At 37.6% G+C, this 21112-nt stretch overlaps 1 long non-coding RNA gene across 3 annotated transcripts in view; it reads right to left on the bottom strand.

The window, feature by feature from the left end:
* The window catches only part of LOC307011047, a 129155-nt gene that overhangs the window by 39575 nt on the left and 68468 nt on the right, over nt 1–21112 (bottom strand). For all 3 annotated transcript variants that reach the window (XR_013800343.1, XR_013800344.1, XR_013800345.1), the window contains one exon: nt 16663–16835. This is a non-coding gene — a long non-coding RNA (uncharacterized lncRNA). The remainder of the gene's footprint in view (nt 1–16662; nt 16836–21112) is intronic.

The following is a 21112-nucleotide window of genomic DNA, read 5'->3' as shown; positions in this document are numbered from 1 at the left end:
CGGGGAATTGTTGACTAAATGAAGAGAACAACTATGCTAGATGTCATCAGTACAAGGGTTATTATTGTAAAAAAATATATTTTTAAAAAAAGAAAGAAGAAGCTAACTGGCATAAATAAACGAATGCAAAATAAACAGAAGACTGCAAAAAACAACCATGAAGAGTGTTGAAAAAATAAATAGTTTAAAATTTACCTGAAGTACATACAGGTGAAACTGAAAAATGAGAATATTGTGCAAAAGTTTATATATTTCAGTAATTCAACTTAAAATGTGAAACTAATATATTATATAGACTCATTACATGCAAAGTGAGATATTTCAAGCCTTTCTTTGTTATAATTTTGATGATTATGGCTTACAGCTTATGAAAACCCCAAATTCAAAATTAGAATATTGTGAAAAGGTTTTCATACACTCTAAAAAATGCTGGGTTGTTTCAACCCAATTTTGGGGATAAACCCAGCCGTTGGGTTAAATTTTCACATTGCATTTTTAACCCAACGTTTGGGTTTGTCCATATTTTACCCAAAAATTGGGTTGAAACAACCCAGCATTTTTTAGAGTGTATGAAAACCTTTTCACAATATTGTAATTTTGAATTTGGGGTTTTCATAAGCTGTAAGCCATAATGCTTACATTGCATTATACATAAAGGCTTTAAGTAAATTATTATATTTTCATGTAAAAACGCACTCAAAAAGCCATGCATCTGATAGCAAATTGTCTGCAGATTTGCTGCAAATGCTCACAGATCAGACGGAGATGATCACGAGTCTCTTTCATCCGAAAAGATGAAGGAAATGTGATTCCTCATAACATGAGAACATCGGAAAGCGATTCACTGGATGTGTCGTGACACAACTGTGATTTAATGTGACAAAGATCTCAGCTGTCTTGCATACGCTAGTGTCTGGCTTCACTCATATCAATCTGAGTTTGCTGGTTCTCATGTGGCTTATTAAAGTCAGGGACAGTGACATGAAGGTGTGTGAGTGTGTGTGTGGCGTTTAGTTGTGTCTCAAACAGCGAGACACGAGAGAATAAAGGTCTCTGAGCAACCAGCGCATTACACACACAACAAAACAAGGTTGCTAAAGCACACGGAGCTGGTCCGACACACAGCGAGGTTGCTAAAACACACTGAAGTGGAGCTCTGCGCTATTTCTGGTACACGACACCGCCGTTTCAAAGCAACCTGGCGTTTGTTGTTTCCTTTGAAGCTTCTGTCAGCAATAAATCATATCCCACATACAGAAGAGCTCTGAACGCCTGTGAGTGAGATCCACACGAGAGGAAACGGCCTTACACGAGATTCCTGCGGTCATATACTTAATACACACGTATATAACACAGTTTACATGTTCTTCCTCACTATTAAAAGAGATATATGTGACCCTGGACCACAAAACCAGTCACATGGGTCACTTTTTTGAAATTGAGATGTATACATCATCTGAAAGTTGAATAAATAATCTCTCCATTGATGTGTGGTTTGTTAGGATAGGACAATATTTGGTCGAGACACAACTATTGAAAATCTGGAATCTGAGGGAGCAAAAAAATGTAAACATTGAGAAAATCTCCTTTAAAGTTGTGCATTTATGTTCACGATTGTGCTGCATTCACTCACAAAAATACATGTTTTATATATTTACTGAAGGAAATTTACTAAATATCTTCATGGAACATGATCTTAATATCCTAATGATTTTTGGCATAAAAGACAAATGTATAATTTTGACCCATACAGTGTATAGTTGCTATTGCCACAGATATACCCGTGCGACTCCAGAAGGTTTGTGATCCAGGGTCACATATTTGCATTAGAAACAAAATGACATTAGATAACAAGTGTTGTTTTCTGTACTAGCTTTGCGTTTATTTTTCTGATCAAACTGGCAGATATTTTTCCTCTTTTTAAGCATAAACTCACTACATTCAGAAAACAAGAGTCAATGTATTTAGCTTCTCAAGTACAGTGCTTAGATAGCATAAGTGAACACACACATGCCATGATCTCTAGGTATGGTGACGGGTGTGTGATAATGTGCGGCTATTTTAATCCCAAAGGTCAAGGGAACTTTATCAGGATCATAGTATCCCGGATCCATAAAATAACTGGCCTTTAAAATGCCTTTATGGGGATTTAACACAGGGGTGTGCTGACTTATGCACACTGTGTTTTAATGAAGAACATTTATTTATTTACAATACATTATTCATTCACAAATAAAATTGGTGTCCTTAAAGGTTGGAGTTTTCCTCATTTTTTTAATTAAGGCATTAATATCAATTTCCAAAAGATTATTTTTTATTCCTCTTTTTAGTCTACTTTAGCATGTGTGTGTTCACTTATGCACAGCACTGTATATGCATCTTGATTTAGGAAGAAAACTGGACTAAAACTGTGAGGATTGCAGCCACTCTTGAAGCAATGCTTTCTGGAAACCCACATGCTCTTCTTCTGTGGTATCTGTCTCTGCCACTCACTGGTGTATTCTGGGTAATGTTCTGACAGTGTTACACCTCCACAATCTCCTCCTGACACACGGCTGCCCACATAACGACCCCGAGCAGACCTTCAGCAGCATTTCCAGCGTCTATTTGTGTCATTCTGGAGGAGGTTGTGGTGCTCAGACTCGGCTTCAATCTTACATCCAACAAACATGGCATTGAAATAAATGGGTGACATCAGATAAAAGGAAGAGATATCGCACGTTATTAGGCTTTGTCCATCAATGATTGTGCCAAAATAAAAATTTAAACACTGCCGATTACATGCGGATTTAGACAAAAATATCCATCAAGTGAAAAAATATGGAAAGGCATATCCATGTAATGGATGGTTGGATGAATGGATGGATGTATAGATGAATGGATGGATGGATGGATGGATGGATGAATGGATGGATGGATGGATGTATAGATGGATGGATGGATGGATGGATGGATGAATGGATGAATGGATGGATGGATGGATGGATGAATGGATGGATGAATGGATGAATGGATGGATGGATGGGTGAATGGATGAATGGATGAATGGATGGATGGATGGATGGATGGATGGATGGATGGATGGATGGATGGTTGGATGAATGGATGGATGGATGGATGGATGGATGAATGGATGGATGTATAGATGGATGGTTGGATGAATGGATGGATGGATGAATGGATGGATGTATAGATGGATGGTTGGATGAATGGATGGATGGATGAATGGATGGATGTATAGATGGATGGTTGGATGAATGGATGGATGGATGGTTGGATGAATGGATGGATGTATAGATGGATGGTTGGATGAATGGATGGATGGATGGATGGATGGATGAATGGTTGGATGGATGGTTGGATGGATGGATGGATGGATGGATGGATGGATGGATGGATGGATGGATGGATGGATGGATGGATGGATGGATGGATGGATGGATGGATGGATGGATGGATGAATGGATGGATGGATGGATGATGGTTGTATGAATGGATGGATGATGGATGAATGGATGGATGGATGGTTGGATGAATGGATGGATGGATGTATAGATGGATGGTTGGATGAATAGATGGATGGATGGATGGATGGATGGATGGATGGATGGTTGGATGAATGGATGGATGGATGTATAGATGGATGGTTGGATGAATGAATGGATGGATGGATGGATGGATGGATGGATGGATCGATGGATGGATGGATGGATGGCTGGATGGATGGATGGATGGAAGGAATGATAGATTGGAAGGATGGATGGATGGATAGATGGATGGACAGAACGACAGATAAAACGATAGATGGATGGATGGATGGATAGACAGAACGACAGATAGACAGAATGACAGATGGATGGATGGACAGAACGACAGAATGACGGAAAACACAATGCAAGTGAGTGTCAGCATCGCCAAAAGGGACACTTACAAAAACAAAACGCTGTGCTTATCGTAATTTCTTATCGTAATCAAACATATTTTGGATGGATGGATGGATGGATGGATGGATGGATGAATGGATGGATGGATGGATGGATGGATGGATGGATGGATGGATGGATGGATGGATGGATGGATGGATGGATGGATGGATGGATGGATGGATGGATGAATGGATGGATGGATGAATGGAAGGATGGATGGATGGATGGATGGATGGATGAATGGATGGATGGATGAATGGATGGATGGATGGATGGATGGATGGATGGATAGATAGATAGATAGATAGATCTCTGCACATTCATCTGGAATAGAAGGAAGTCACATTTGAAGTGAATAAAAAAAGTTCATCAAAGTTGTCCTAAGACAAGAACGGGTATTGTTCAAAATTGATGTGTGATGAAAGACACTTCGAAATGTTAACTACTGTATTTTAACACTGACAGTCTTCAAAGTTTCTTCAGAACGTAACGATCTCTTCAGGCGTTCTGTGTCTCGCTGCTCTTCACGGATAGAGTTGTTTGGTGGGAATAGTTTGGCTTCATCTTTACACTGATATCACAACCCGGTCACACTAAATGCGTCTCTACAGCACGCAATGTGTTTATCGTGCAATTTATACGCGAAAATAAATTTTTACGTGCATATGATACACATGGGTAGGTATAGTAGTGGTGTGGGGTGCACCGTGTGTGTTATACGTTTGGCTAGGATTAGTGGTGTGGGGTGTGTGTGTATTACACGCAATAAAGTGTGTGACTGCGCCACCTACTGGTCCGGAGATATGGAAAATGGCTATTTTTGCAGTTAACTCGAAAATTTATAAAATTGGTCTCGTTAGATTCAGGGCAACATGCCGAGTCGAATTATATCCAATTTTACCATATCGGCCATATGCACTCCAAAACTGCATATCATATGCACGTAAAAACACATTTTCGTGCTATAGAGATGCATTTTAATGAGATCAGACTGGATATCATCATTATTATGAGCCGGAACCTCGTTCTGTTGCATTCGGCCTTCAACCCTTCAATGCGACTGACACACGTTTAGACCAACAACCGCATGTACGATCGCACGATACTATACTATACTAAACCTTCGAGATTAGACCGACGTCACCAGAAACATGGTCACGCTTGAGCTGACATCATCACCGTGATGAGTTTCAGAACAACAGCGTTCTGTCCCGCCCCGAACAAAAGGGTTTGTTTCTCTGTGTGTGTGTGTGTGTGTGTGTGTGTGTGTGTGTGTGTGTGTGTGTGTGTGTGTGTGTGTGTGTGTGTGTGTGTGTGTGTGTGTGTGTGCATCTGTAATCCAGAACTGCTCTTTGTTTCGGAGTAAACAACACATCTCTGTTTAGTTATGAGTGGGAGAAATGCTACATTTGACCAAACCAATATCTAATTGCAGAACATAAAATAACAAAAGCATATAGTTGCTCCACCTTGCCTGCCACACATACCATTGCTTTTTAATTAAATCTGTCTGATTGCATTTGCATTTGTTACACAATGTCAAGCACTCCAGGGTTTTGGGTGTTAACTAAATCAATGACACCACTTTACCGAACTCAAGACTCACCGATTTCAGTAATGAACAAAGTTGTCTGAACACCTCTAGAGAACGATATGACAACGAGGCTGAACATGTCATCTCCAGCCAGCTTCCCCAGGCTTCAGGGTTGATTACTTGTAATTGAGAAGCTTATAAGACAAAACATTGTTATTCAGAGCATGAATAACAAAGCGCTGGCAAATAATTAACGGTGGAACTCAAAGTAATTTTGATTAATTATTTAACGTCACGCCCTGCTCACATAAGAATGCGGGTGAGATAATTTCTCAGATGACAAATTAATGGACGATGACGAGTTTCTACTACCAGCAATGAGAGATTTCAGTCATATGGACATAATAAGTTTGCTTCTGTCTCTATATAACGCTGTGATTATGCACAGGTGTGATTATACTGTAAAAGACTACGCAGTCAAGAAACATCCGCATCTTAATTGAAATATCCGAGATTTCAGTATTACTAATGAGTGCCATTCAGAATGGAATTTAAATTGGATTTTAAATTTCAATTCAATTCCTTAATTTGAATTAAAGATGCAAACACAATGTGAATCAAATTTAATGTAAGAAAGCAGAATTGAAATTTTAAAGGGATGGATGGATGGATGGATGGATGGATGGATGGATGGATGGATGGATGGATGGATGGATGGATGGATGGATGGATGGATGGATGGATGGATGGATGGATGGATGCATGGATGGATTTCAGACACTTTCACTTTATGGATGATTGCAGATCATTTTGATAATCAGCCATAGGTCATAAAGAAGATGATAATGTGTAATATTGTAGCATGTAGCGAGATTTGTGACCTGCGGTGTAAAGTCTGTTTACCTTTTAGCCCGTTTAAAGTTGTTGATATTTCAGAGTTACAAAAAAAACATTTTCACGGGTCAAAAATGACCCGAAGCGGGAAGATTACACTTTAAATATGAAATCAAAATGGACATTTTATGGCATATCGCAGTATTTATTATAAAGTATTTATCCGTGCACATCATTATTATCTTATTTATGCTCATGTGCCTCATAATCTTTCATCTTAATAACTTCCCCTCCCTCTTGCAGTGATATTTCTTCTCTGATGACGAGGGCGGGGCAACTTGTCACTCAAATTAGATCCACCAATAGCAAACCACGAATATCCAGCATCCAATCAATTCCCCAAAGAAAAAATCAAGCCCCGCCCTACATTTATTCTTGTTCCAGAAGCCGTTTCACACGGATATACGTCATAATATGGAAGATAAAACGAGCACAACTTCCGTTTCATGCCAACTTTAATTCTATCAAAATAGATAGAATGAGGGATGGATGGATGGATGAACTAACGAAGGGATGGATGGATGGATGAATGGATGAACTAACGAAGGGATGGATGGATGGATGGATGGATGGATGGATGGATGGATGGATGGATGGATGGATGGATGGATGGATGGATGGATGGATGAACTAACGAAGGGATGGATGGATGGATGAACTAACGAAGGGATGGATGGATGGATGGATGAACTAACGAAGGGATGGATGGATGGATGGATGGATGAACTAACGAAGGGATGGATGGATGGATGGATGAACTAACGAAGGGATGGATGGATGGATGGATGAACTAACGAAGGGATGGATGGATGGATGGATGGATGGATGGATGGATGAACTAACGAAGGGATGGATGGATGGATGGATGAACTAACGAAGGGATGGATGGATGGATGGATGAACTAACGAAGGGATGGATGGATGGATGGATGAACTAACGAAGGGATGGATGGATGGATGGATGAACTAACGAAGGGATGGATGGATGGATGGATGAACTAACGAAGGGATGGATGGATGGATGAACAAACGAAGGGATGGATGGATGGATGGATGAACTAACGAAGGGATGGATGGATGGATGGATGGATGGATGGATGAACTAACGAAGGGATGGATGGATGGATGGATGGATGGATGGATGGATGGATAGCTAGAAAGAAATGCTATTCAGAAAATCCCACTTCCTGTCATTTTGATTCAAATTCCAATACAAATTCTGGTGGTTTGTGACCAATTCAATTCAAACTCTTAAAAGAAAAAGAGCCTCAGATTCTTCAAATCAGAATTTTGCACAACTCTTCGGCTAAAACATTTTCCAGCACAAAACATTTCTAAAATTCAACTCAAGCATTTCTTGGCATCCATGACCCAACGCTGATCTCTTTCCCAGCCGTGGCGTCAGTTTTCCCGCATGCCGATCCATCCCACAGACTGACATGGAAAGTATTCCCACCGCTCCGAGAATGCCAAGAGGAATTCAGACAGAGACACACAGATCTGGTAATCCAGGAGTGAAGAGCATCTGAGGGCCAGTCTTCTGTTCTCGATCCTCATCTGCAGTTTATCCGAGTCGCTTGGCAAGTTCAGACATCACAGCAGCTGCTGCTTCACTCACCGGCTGGAAAATACCACAGTTACCGCGGTAAACACGATCTCGTCGAGAGGACCCTGGATGTGACCTCGTAAACTTTAATGTAGGATGTAACTGTTGAATATTACAGAGCCCTTAAAGGGACAAGATGATGGAAAAAATATGAGATGGGAGGAATACATGTGGAACTGGAAAAATTTAAGAATAAAGAGATAAAAGGTGAAACTAATATATTATATAGACTCATTACATGCAAAGTGAGATATTTCACTCCTTTATTTGTTATAATTTTGTTGATTATGAATATACAGCTTATGAAAACCCCAAATTCAAAATTAGAATATTGTGAAAAGGTTTTCATAAGCTGTAAGCCATAATCATCAAAATTATAACAAATAAAGGCTTGAAATATCTCACTTTGCATGTAATGAGTCTATATAATATATTAGTTTCACCTTTTAAGTTGAATTACTGAAATAAATGAACTTTTGCACCATATTCTCATTTTTCTAGTTTCACGAGTATATCATCTAAATAATATCGGGAGTGTTGTTTTATCGATGTGCAATCTGAAATTATCGAGTAAGTCCCTCACTACTAAACACACATAGAGAGTTGAATGCATACCTAATGTGATGTAATCTAGTAGGTTAGTGCACACTTTCACTGTGTGATTTACGCTATTTAAAAAGCATTTATTATGCACCCAATATTCAAGATAAGGCGGCAAAAAACCTTATGTCTTTATATTTATATAATCGCCAACATTAAAATTGTAGCTAATTTGACTCTACAATCACTTCTAGATGTTACTAGTCTAGAATAGACTAGAATAGTATTAATAGTGGATAGAACTTTTTAATTAAAACCACTTTTTACATAGTAATATTAAATATTACTTGTGCAGGTCTGCAAGTGTGGTTTAATGGTAACCACAAAATTAGAAAGCATTACAGAAAATCCTCTAAGTTTCTAACATAACTGAACATTAAACACTATAACAACATCTTTCCATTTACTGAAAAACACATAAAATAACACTTTAATGCCTACATTTATGCAAACCCTTGCAAAGCATGCTGGGAACTACAGATCCACTGCCCAGTTAGATGTCAACAACAATGATTCATGTAGTTTTCACACAAATGAATTAAGTAAACTTCCGTTTTAAAAATATTAGCTTGATTTAACACAATTAAATTAAGTTGTGACAAAGTGTTAAACAATCGTGTTACTTTTGCTTATTTTAATTCATTAATTTTAACAAGAGGCCAAAATGTATTTTTTGAGTGACGATTGGTTTTAAGATAATGCATATTTAGAATATATAGTATAACAAACTATAAAATAAAGTTGTTTAAAACATGATTCAAATTCACATTTGAATGTGAATATCGCTACAAAATACCAGATAAATGTTCTGGTTTGTCAACGGTTAAAGTGCATTATTAGACTGACAAAGTGTCCAAGTTGCATGTCTATAAATAAATCAAATCGCTGTAACCGTGGTCATCTGGATCCCCAAACATCCGACTTGAATAACGGCTCAGGGAGACATCGATCTGGTAAAAATGGCTCAGAGTATTTTTACAAATCCAATAAACGCAGAGGAGAAATGCACGCAGCGAGCCAAACGTCTGTCAGAAAAGCTATGAATAACCTTCATCAGACACAATCTCGTCCTGTTGACATGAACTGCACGTATACAGCAACTATAATCTTAGTTCATGTTAATTACAACATTTACTAATACTTTTTAAAATCTTGTTAACATTAGTTAATGCACTGTGAACTAACAGCTGAATTTTTATAATCTAACATCAACAAAGATGAACAAATACAGTAACACATGCTTAGTTAATTTGTTAAATCAATATATTATATAGACTGATTACATGCAAAGTGAGATATTTCAAGCCTTTATTTGTTATAATTTTGATGATTATGGCTTACAGTGAAAACCTTTTCACAATATTCTAATTATGAATTTGGGGTTTTCATAATCTGTAAGCCATAATCATCAAAATCTCTTTACAGTAAGGCGTTGATCCTTACTGTAAAGTGTTACCAAATTAAAACCTAAAGCTATTAAATCTACTTCAAGCGTTCTGATCAGGCGTTCTCAAGCCAAACATTCGTCTAAAAAACAAAAATAGGTGAGGGGGTAAAAATGCAGCCATAATTTCCCAGCATGCCCTGACATCAGCGTGTAAAGCCCTGTTTACATGAGAACGCTCATGGGTGAAAACGTAAAAATATTTTATCGGATGTGCCGTACGTTTACACGGCGACAGCGTTTTTGGGGCTTAAAAACGCAAAAAAGTGAAACCACCTCCAGAGTGGAGATCTTAAAAACGCTCCACCGTCGCGTTCCCGTCTAAACGGTAAAAACGCAAAAGTCTGCTAGACAGTGAAGGCGTCGCGTACGCGTTTACGTCACAGGCATGCGCCAGTACAGGAAAAAAATTTGGAGTAGGATTTACTTGAAAAAAGCTAGGAAAGTTTTTTCACTCAGAAAATGCTAGTAAATATACAAAGATTTGCCAAGTAAAAACCTAAACATATTTATCAGTAGCTTTAATTAGAAATCTTTAAGTTAAATTTACTTGGATAATGGAATTAAGTAAACTTTACTTAACCTAGTTAAGTAAAAGTAACAAAGAAAATAAGTAATTTTAACTTGGCTAGTAAAAGGTTGATTAATATCGATTTAGTTGAAATTTCCTTTGCATTACGTTTCACATTTCACTCAATTTTATTGAATTATACCAGTCATTTATAGTATGTGCTTTACTTAGAGTATCTAAGTCATTTATACTTCATCATGTCAGATGTTAAGCATGATGTGAATGCAAAGACCTCAATACTTGGTAGACAATACACAATGGCGGTAACATTTGATGGATCGTTTTTGTGTTTGAATGTGTGAGCAGAAAATTTTCTCGAAATGTCACAAAATGGCAAGTTACTAATCCTGACAACAAAAGCAATGATAAAACAGTGTAAATACAGCTGGAAAAAATCTGTCATTATTGAGCGACACGTGAAGAGCACCGAGGGTTAAGCAGCGGCTTTACCGTATTAAACATGAAAAACTGTGTCAGCGTCTCTTTCACTTTCAGTGCGTCACATCGCCACCTAGCCGCCTGGAGTGCACACTACATCCAATCTCACACACTTTTGCGTCACCATATGCACGCAGAGTTCCCCCCATAACGCTCGTCTAAACGCAGAATAAAAAGTGAGACGCAACGCCACTTTTGCGTTTTCTCTTCAGATCGTGTCCGTGTAAACACAGCCTATATGTGCGTCTGATAGAGTGGTGTCGGCACACACACAGACCCGGGTGAGGACAGGCTCTTGTAATAGTTTTCCGTGAAAGCAGCAGCACACTGGGAATCTCTCACTTCTCTTCTCCTCTTCCACTGCATTGCTGGCGCTGAGCCGAGGCTTACTAGAGCAAAACTCGTCCAGACCCGATGACACCAGCCATCTCTCAACACACACCCTCATCTGACCCAACACGCCTGATCCCCGAGCGCTCGGCCTAGATCATGTTACTCAGAGAGAATCACATTCTTCTACTCCTTCCAAACCGGTGTGCAGTTGTTCTGTCCAACACGGAAACTCTCATTTCAAAATGCTAAATTCAAACTCTAAATTTGGGGGTTTAAAAGACACTTAAAAAGGACCTATTAAAGGGATAGTTCACTTAGAAATTAAATGTTGGTATGTTTTATCTTACCTGAAGTGCATCAAGATGTAGGTGTCTTTGTTTCCGCAGTAGTTTCAATTTTTATATTTTTAGGTCAAACCGTTCTTGTCTGTCAGTCATATAATGCAGGTCTACGGTCACTGTCTCACAGAGCATGAGTCCAAATTAAATAATTCCCCATCGTAAGTGCACATTGATGGCCTAAGACACGAAACGAGTGGTTTGTGTGAGAAAACCATAGACTGTAAAAAAATATGGACGTAGTGTCCGTGACGTCACCCGTAGGTTTCTGAAGAGCATTTTTGAAGCCTAAAGTGGGCGGAGCCGGCCGTCGCCATCTTGGCCTCGCGTCACCGCTCGTCACTCCCGGATAACAGAATATGGGCAAAGAGGCGGAGCTGAGGAGCCTGGCTATCTGAAACCACGCCCACCTAGCGCGACGTTATGGCGTTAGCTCCAGGTTAGCTCAGGCTTGGGAGCTAATGCTATATGCTACTCACAGTACCAAGTCTGCGACTGCACAGGGCATCGCGCTAAAGTGACAGTTGATGATTAAAATCAGAATGCCAATTAAAAGGTCCTGTTTTTGCCCATTGAAATATTATAATAGTTAAAAGACATAGCTACAAGTGAGACTGTGTATCGTGATTCTGTACAGCTATTCAGCTAGTTGAAAATGTATTATGCAGTAACTTTACAATATTACTCTGAGAGTGTGTGTGTGTGTGTGTGTGACCGTGATTATGTGCATACATGTCAGTCACTCTTTATTACAGTCTATGGTCCGTCAGCGCGGCATCGCTCGTCAAGTGCGTAGAGAGCTTTATTATTCAGTCCATTTTAAAGGGCACCTATTATGGAATTTTGAAATTTACCTTTCATGTAGTGTGTAACATAGATCTAAGTGAACAAAAACATCCTGCAAAGTTTGAAATATGAAAGTGCACCGTATATAAAGTTATTGTCTTTCAAAAGTAAGAGTCGACTCTGAGTCATTTTTATGAATCGTTAGAAGACCGAAGCTTTTTCTCTGACTAGATGACGTCAACTTGTCAAGTTATTTGAATACGATACGCCCACTTATTGCGCTCCAAGGCCAGCAGGGAAAATATCATGGCGACGAGACGCTGTGTTCTGAAGTGCGGCTCAAAAGCAAACTTTTTTCATCTGCCCAAGGAGGAGCATTTGAAGACTAAGTGGCTACAATTCACTATACCACAGAAGTATAGTCCAAGCCGTGTGCTTTGTTCGCGCCATTTTGAAGACGATTGCTTTTTAAATGCAATCAAACTTGGATTCGCGAGCTGGCTGATATTGAAGGAAGGTTCAGTTCCAAGTGTATTTGCATCAGCTTCCTCCTCCGTATCACAACCTGTAAGTGTTATTAATAATTGTTGCTTTTATATTTTATGTAGCATGCTTAATAATTATTTTGTTTGTTGTGTAAGCACCGTTTAGCTTCTAGGTCTTCAATGACAATTGTATTGAGATGTGAAGTGTTTGTCGTTGTTTTCGGAGTTGTCTAAAGAATAGAGTAATAACTGTAATGTAACTGCATTTTTTTTTTTGTAAAAACGTTATGTTTATGCATCGGGCTAATGCAAACAAAGACTGATTGTGCTTTTACAATATAAACTCAGGGCTATGGTCGCTAACATAACATTAAATTATTTATCTTATTTTTCGTTTTTTACTACAAACTATAAAGCAGTGGACTATAATCATTATTATAATAATACAATTTAATTGATAAAAGCATCATTGTACTCCGTGTTAAAAATAAGTATTATCTCTGTAAACACTGCTGGGTCATCTGACCAATCAACGCAGATTAGCGTCGCGCAAAGGAGGGGTTTGAAAAACGAGTCGTTAAACGAATCATTTGGGAGTCGGTGAGCAAATCAGGTAAAAATAAATGCATATTATACGAAAACAAAAGTGTTTTTTGTCATTGCATGCATGTAAAACTGTTGTTGGGGACTCCCTAAACAACATTAGGAACATTTTAAATGTCATAATAGGTGCCCTTTAAATTCTGATTTTGGCCGCATCTCAAATGGGTCAAACCATAGATATATTACCTATGAAGTTCAAGTAAATGCGCGCTCATTCAAGGATGTGCATTTATTGCATGGACGGAGAAACACAGACACCTGCAGGATTTCATCTGACGGTAAGTTACATATTAAGCGTGTTATAATCTGTTCTAGAGCAACGGCACCGCAGAACGAGTGTACCGCAGACGTTTTTAAATCTGAAAACTTCATTAGTGCATGTTCACCGAGGAGAACGACTGGAATACAGCGCTGGTTGTTCTCTCGTACGATACTCGACAACAACGGCGGAATCCAAAGACTTGGGCGAAGTAATGTGTGTATTAAATTATATGAAATAATCCCGGAAAAAAGCACAAACACGGCAGAGATGGCAATTTCAGCGGCTGGAATTTGTCGAGGTGAAGTGACGGCTAACCGGCTAGCATTTACATAATCGGGAATCCGCCTGTCACTCAAAAGTGGACACACCCTTAATTTTGCAGAACTTTAAATATTAATCAACTAAACGGGTGAGTTATAAAAAAATGCACCCCCCTCACAGTTGTTATGAAGGGCGAAATTAGCTGTATAGACCAAAGCCACAGAGAGAACCAGGCTGTAAACATGTTTTGTTCTGCTGTAAAGTTGGGCATTTTAACATGCGGGAGATACAGATTTGACTCACTTCTGCTGCCAGCCTCAAGCGGCCAGTGGATGAATTGCCGTTTAATTCACTTCCGTGTTGGTTTCAAGAGAGAGACAGGGAGGTTGCCGCTTGGAGAAAACGAACAGTATTTATATCGATTTTACCTCTTGTACACAACCACGTCCAAGTGATCTGAGGGCGCGCGCTTCCTGGAAAATTAGCTAGTAAAATTAGCTATATAGACCAAAACCACTTTTTGCACTAGGCTGTAAACATGATGTTTTCTGCTATAAAGTTGGTCATTTTAACATGGGGGTTTATGGGATTGACTCTCTTTTTGCAGCCGGTCTCTAGTGGCCAGTCCATGAACTGCAGTTTAAGTCTCTTCAGTGTTGGATTCACGAGAGAGATCGGAAGATTGCCGCTTGGTTATGGTAGGGGGCGGGACATTTCCCAAACACACAAAGCGCTTGACCAATCACAACACACTGCTCCAGCCGACCAATCAGAGCACAGTGTGCTTTTCAGAAGGAGGGGCTTCATAGAGACAGGAAGTAAACAGAGCGTTGCTGACAGACTGGGAAGAGAGGAGCCGCAACAATGGAGAATATGAGGAAAATAATCATAATTCAAGCAGGAAAACCTGTTGAGCTCAGTAATATAATCGATGCAAACACAAATTGAACTGAATTGAGCTGAATAGTGACTGAATCGAATTAGTTTCATAATTGATGCATTTTGACACTGTTATTAAACTGAACTGACTTGAGCTGAATAATGACAGTTTTGCATTTTTAGTTTCATATTGTTATTTTACGGTTTATTACTGTAAAGCTGCTTTGATACGATCTGTATTGTATAAAGCACTAGTAAAAAAAAAAACTCTATTCAAACAGCAAACCGGTTTAAAATGAATTTTGGGTTATACATTCCTTTAATAATTGTTTCTAGGTTTTCTTTTTTCAAAGTTACGAAACTCTGAAGAAGTGACTCCACCAATTATGCACTTTTGTCCCAGTCAAACCACTGACGAGTTGCATTTCTGGTCCCTGAACCCGTAGCACCGGCGAGGCTGACGCTATTTTGGGTTCTCCTCAGGCTCGTGGTTGTGTAATGCTCTTGAGGCTTCTTTGGAGAGCACACCTGTTAGTGGCATGTGATGACAGAGCTCGACGAGCGCCTATTTCTGCGCTGAAAACTGAGCCGGGTTCACCGGGGGAGGGAGGGCGAACACACAGCCGAACCCCGGAGACCCTGAAGGGAGGAACGCACATGTAACGTCTCTGATATCTTGCTCAGTTGATCCTGGCGGGTTACATAACACAATCCTGGCCAGAAGAGTCGTCTTTGTGCTACATTTCACTCTTTTTATTGTGCCTTTTGATCCTTTTTTTTAAAGCATAACTGCAACTGATCATGTGATTTGAGTAGTGATTATTAAATAATTATATCTCCCCAAAAAAAAAACTACAATTATATTTATTAAAATTATTTAAGTCATATGGATATATTTAAGTTTAGTAAAATTAAAAAGCATATATTTGTAACAAATAAAATGTTATATATATAAAAAAATAATATATATATATAGTGTTAAAAATAAAAATATTAATTATTCTAAATATTTTACTTTAAATATTTTGGAAAAGAATGTGCAGACTGGAGATTTTTATTTATTTATTATTATTATTGGGGTTTTTTTATTGATTTATTTATTGTGTGTGTGTGTGTGTGTATATATATATATATATATATATATATATATATATATATATATATATATTAAAGTTATTTATGTCATATGGATATATTTAATTTTCATAAAATAAAATAAACATTTGTAACAAATACAATTTTATATATATATATATATATATATATATATATATATTATATATATATACAAACACACACAATAAATAAATCAACAAAAACATTTTTTTTTATTTAAAAATCTCGAGTCTGCACATTCTTTTCCAAAATGGTTAAAGTAAAATACAAGAAAAGAAAAAAATAGTAAAATTATATATATATATAATAAGGCAACCCACTTCTTCAGAGTATGTATATATATATATATAGACTAAACATTTAGTCAGTGATCCTATGGGTTACATAATACAATTCTGTTCTACATTTCCTTCTTTTTTGCCTTTTTTAAGCATAACTGCAACTGATAGTGATTTGAGCAACACACTTGTTAAGGAGAGTTGTGCTGTTTTTACACTGACACTGTGTGTCGTAATGAAATAGTTGGCCGGAGGGTTGAATAAAAGTCAGTGTTATATATGATATAATCTCTCCTGTATATTCATACCTCCTCCCGGCTGCAGTGTGTCCCGGGGCTGACGGACAGGAATAGCTCGTCTCAGATCCCAGGCTCCTTCACTGCAGGGTTATCCGACATCAGCAGCCGCTGCACCGAAAGCGTCCCGTTTTAAACACATTCTGAGTGTGTTATTAGTGCTATCTGGTCAAATCCGTCCTAAACTGAGAAGACAGAATTAGTGACATCAATCTTCTGACTTCAGCTTTGGTCTATCAGAAGAGCGAGTGTGTGACAGCCGTCAGATTTCAAGCACTCACACGCAGAATTAAAGAGGCTATTTGCATTATCAGATGTTTTCATTTCTGTTTTTCACTGACAGAAACAGTATTCATATCCAAACACACTCACATCTGCACAGCAGAACTGGAAATCTTGTTCAGTCTATTAAAAAAAATATATATAATAATAATAATAATAATACAAATGTTTAAAAAAAACATCTAAAGTCTGTGCATTCTTTTCCAAAATGGTTAAAGTAAAATAGGCTAGAAAAAAAAAGTAACATTTTAATTAGTCTATTAAAATTATTTTTATTTTTAATAAAAAAATACAATAAAAAACATCTGTAAAAAAACAATATATATATATATATGCAAAATATAAATATTTATATATTCATATATAAACATGAATAAACAAAGAGACATCATATTTAAAATAATAATATTGTAAATGCATTTAATTTATACATTATACTTTTTATATTTTTAATTTGTAACAAATATACACACACACTTTGTATAAACAGATAATATATATATTATATATATATATATATATATATATATGATCTGTTTATACTGTTAAAAAATTTAAATATAAAAAGTATACTGTATAAAGTAAATGCATTTACAATATTATTTTAAATATGATTTATATTTGTTTATTAATGTTTATATATGACTATATAAATATTTATATTTGCATATATATATATATATATATATAAAATGCAAATATAAATATCTTAATATATAAACATTAATAAAAGATAAAAAGAACATTTATAAAAAGATAGAGAGAATGTATTTACTTGATTCTTAATATATACTTTCAATATATATATTTGTATTAATATATACACACACAAATAGATAAATATATACAAATTAAATGTGTATTATTATTATTACATATTTATGTCTACCAAAAATAAGAAAAATACAAAAAAATAAAATAAATCAAGGCTGATAAAAAAATATTTTTCGAAATTGTCTCCATTGAGCTGGTGTTACACCATTTTCTCCGTCTTCCAGTGTTTGTGAAATCCTCATCTGCACTCTTGTAAGTCCAGCAGTGATGCTGATAACGGCTGTTCTGGACGGGACGGGTCGGGTCGGGTCGGTTTCTTCAGTCTGGGATTTGGCAGTACTTCGAGATTTTAAATGGAAACAGTGAAGTGCTTTTGATGTCCACATAAAGAAGTGTGGCGTGTATGGATGGGCTGGAAGACGGAGCTCTAACTGCTATTTTTAAAGGCCTGTGTTTCTACTGTGGTTATAGATGGACTGACACAGCATTACAGGCCAATCCTCATTACAGAAATAGAAAACACAAATGTGGACTTACAGCAGTTACAATAAATGTTTGTAAAACAGTAAAAGCATATCAGGTCGACAAGAATAAACAGATTTCCACTGTTTCGGACTACATAACAGAACTAAAGAACTACAATCCCATGAAGCATTGCAAACAGCGTAATCGAATTAAAAACAATACAAATGTTATGTATTTAAAAACAGTGTATTTTTAGACTGACTTGATAACATCACTTGTGGTGCTTCATTGGTGCCGTGTTTTGCTTGTTTTCTCTCTCTGATTGGTGAAATTCTCTGTAAAGCATTATGGGTAATGTAGTTTTCACCAGGAAGTCCGTTTTTTCTTTGAAGCTAAGTTTCCATCCACTTGTCAATCGAATTATCTGAAGTTCAGTAAAAAAACTCATGCAAATAAATGCTGGTGAAAGTGTGTTTCTATTCAAACGGCTTTAAAGTGAATAAAAACCTGTGTGTAATGACGTCACATGCTGTTTTGCGATCAAATTGGTATATCGAATTGATTTGAGACATTTTAAGGCGTTTCCATAATTCATTTTCGCACTGAATCTCACAACATTCAAGCCAACATTTGCGAACAAAGTTTTGCTAGACAAAATGCAATTCATTATTTATTCGGCAAATAACGTTTCCATCAGCGTTTATCGCATAAGCCGTATATCGATCAAGATAAAATCCGATGAGACCGAACGCATTTGATTTGAGTCGATATTCATGAAATTCAATCGAATTTTACTGTTTCCATAAGGCATTTTTCATTCGATATCACTTAATTCAGGTAAAAACGTGTGGATGGAAACATAGCTATTGACATTTTCAGTGCATGTGTGTGTGTGTGTGTGAGGTAAAAGAACACGAGCTCTTGAAGCTCCGCCCCCTGTGCCGGGTGCAGCAGCTCATTTGCATTTAAAGAGACAGACACACAAAAACTGTGTGTTTTTGCTCACCCTCGAAAAGTGACAATTTTAACATGATATATACAAATATCTGTGGGGTATTTTGAGCTAAAACTTCACACACACACTCTGGAGACATCAGAGACTTATTTTACATCTTGTGAAAAGGGCATTACTGCTTTAAAAATGTCTGTTATTTCCCATTTCTTTGTGATTATGTGTGAAATTTACTATAACTCCTGAGTGAAATTTAAATTTTTCAATATACTTGGTTATTGAATCATATAAAACCTTTTAAAAACTGTAAAAAAAAAGTTATAAATTAGTAAAAAAATAAAAATCCTGCATGTTTAATTCCATCTTTACGAGCAGTCTCTGCGTGCAGTGTGTGTTCAGGAACGGAGAAGGAAAACCCCCGGCTCCTTTCATCCTAACTCTTCTTTAATGTTTTGCAAAATGACTGATTTGGGGCTTCAGCGATTTCGCCTTATGTGGCAGAGCGGATAAATACCCGGGAAGGACCAACCCAGCTCAATATCCCTGTCCAAGCCTGCCATCAAAGCGGGATTTCTTCCACACGCCCGGATCTCAGCCCACACAACCTAATTGCCAGTTAAACTCCGGGAGGAAAAGACTTCACTCCGGCAGAAGTGGGACGAACTCTAAAGGGATTCCAAGGTGTCCTCGATTCGGGATCGACCTTGTTTTTCCCTTGCAGTCCTAAATGAACCAATGCATCATCTATACTGGGATTTGGTGGATGTGGAGCAGATTTTATTTTCGGCGCAGTTGTTGGATTTATCATACTGTCACATATATGTCCGCTGACTGCTGCTCGACGTGTGCAATAGTTGCGCTCGCTTTTATATAAAAATAACTTTATAATGGCCTAGATTGGACAGAATAGGTGGCCTAGAATTAGCAAAATGGATGGCAACAGTGAAAGTAGGTGAATGAGCGCAGACAGAAAGACATGCATTCACGTGCACTTATGTGCTGATTTTGACAGCGAGGCCTAAGAGTGCACGTTTGCAAATGCACATATGTGACCCTGGACCACAAAACCAGTCACATGGGTCAATTTTATGAAATTGAGATGTATACATCACATGAAAGCTGAATAAATAAGCTTTCCATTGATGTGTGGTTTGTTAGGACAGGACAATATTTGGTCGAGATACAACTATTGTAAATCTGGAATCTGAGGAGCAAAAAAATCTAAAAATTGAGAAAAAAGTTGTGCATTTATGTTCACGACTGTGCTGCACTCACTCACAAAAATACATGTTTTATATATTTACGGTAGGAAATTTACTAAATATCTTCATGGAACATGATCTTTACTTAATATCCTAATGAGTTTTGGCATAAAAGGAAAATGGATAATTTTGACCCATACAATGTATAGTTGCTATTGCCACAGATATACCCGTGCGGCTCCAGACTGGGTTTGGGATCCAGGGTCACACATATTTCCAATATCGGAATGCAATTGAAAACACAATGCAAGTGAGCGTCAGCATCGCCAAAAGGACACTTACAAAACCAAAATGCTATGCTTATCGTAATTTCTTATCGTAATCAAACACATTTTGTATGGCAAATAGTGTTTGGTTACACTTTTAAGGTGTCATTGTTACAGTGTAATGTAATTATACATTTAAGTACTGAGTAATATTAATTAACAAGATGGATGGATGGATTGGATGGATTGGATGGAAGGATGGATGGATGGAAGGATGGATGGATTGGATGGATGGATGGAAGGATGGATGGATGGATGGATGGATGGAAGGATGGATGGAAGGATGGATGGATGGATTGGATGGATGGATGGATGGATTGGATGGAAGGATGGATGGATTGGATGGATGGATGGATGGAAGGATGGAAGGATGGATGGATTGGATGGATGGATGGATGGATGGATGGATGGATGGATGGATGGATGGAAGGATGGATGGGATGGGATGGGATAGGATAGGA

This window comes from Phoxinus phoxinus (assembly GCF_949152265.1).
Source record: "Phoxinus phoxinus genome assembly, chromosome: 14".
Taxonomy (NCBI): Eukaryota; Metazoa; Chordata; class Actinopteri; order Cypriniformes; family Leuciscidae; genus Phoxinus; species Phoxinus phoxinus.
This window is presented reverse-complemented; position numbering and strand designations above follow the sequence as displayed.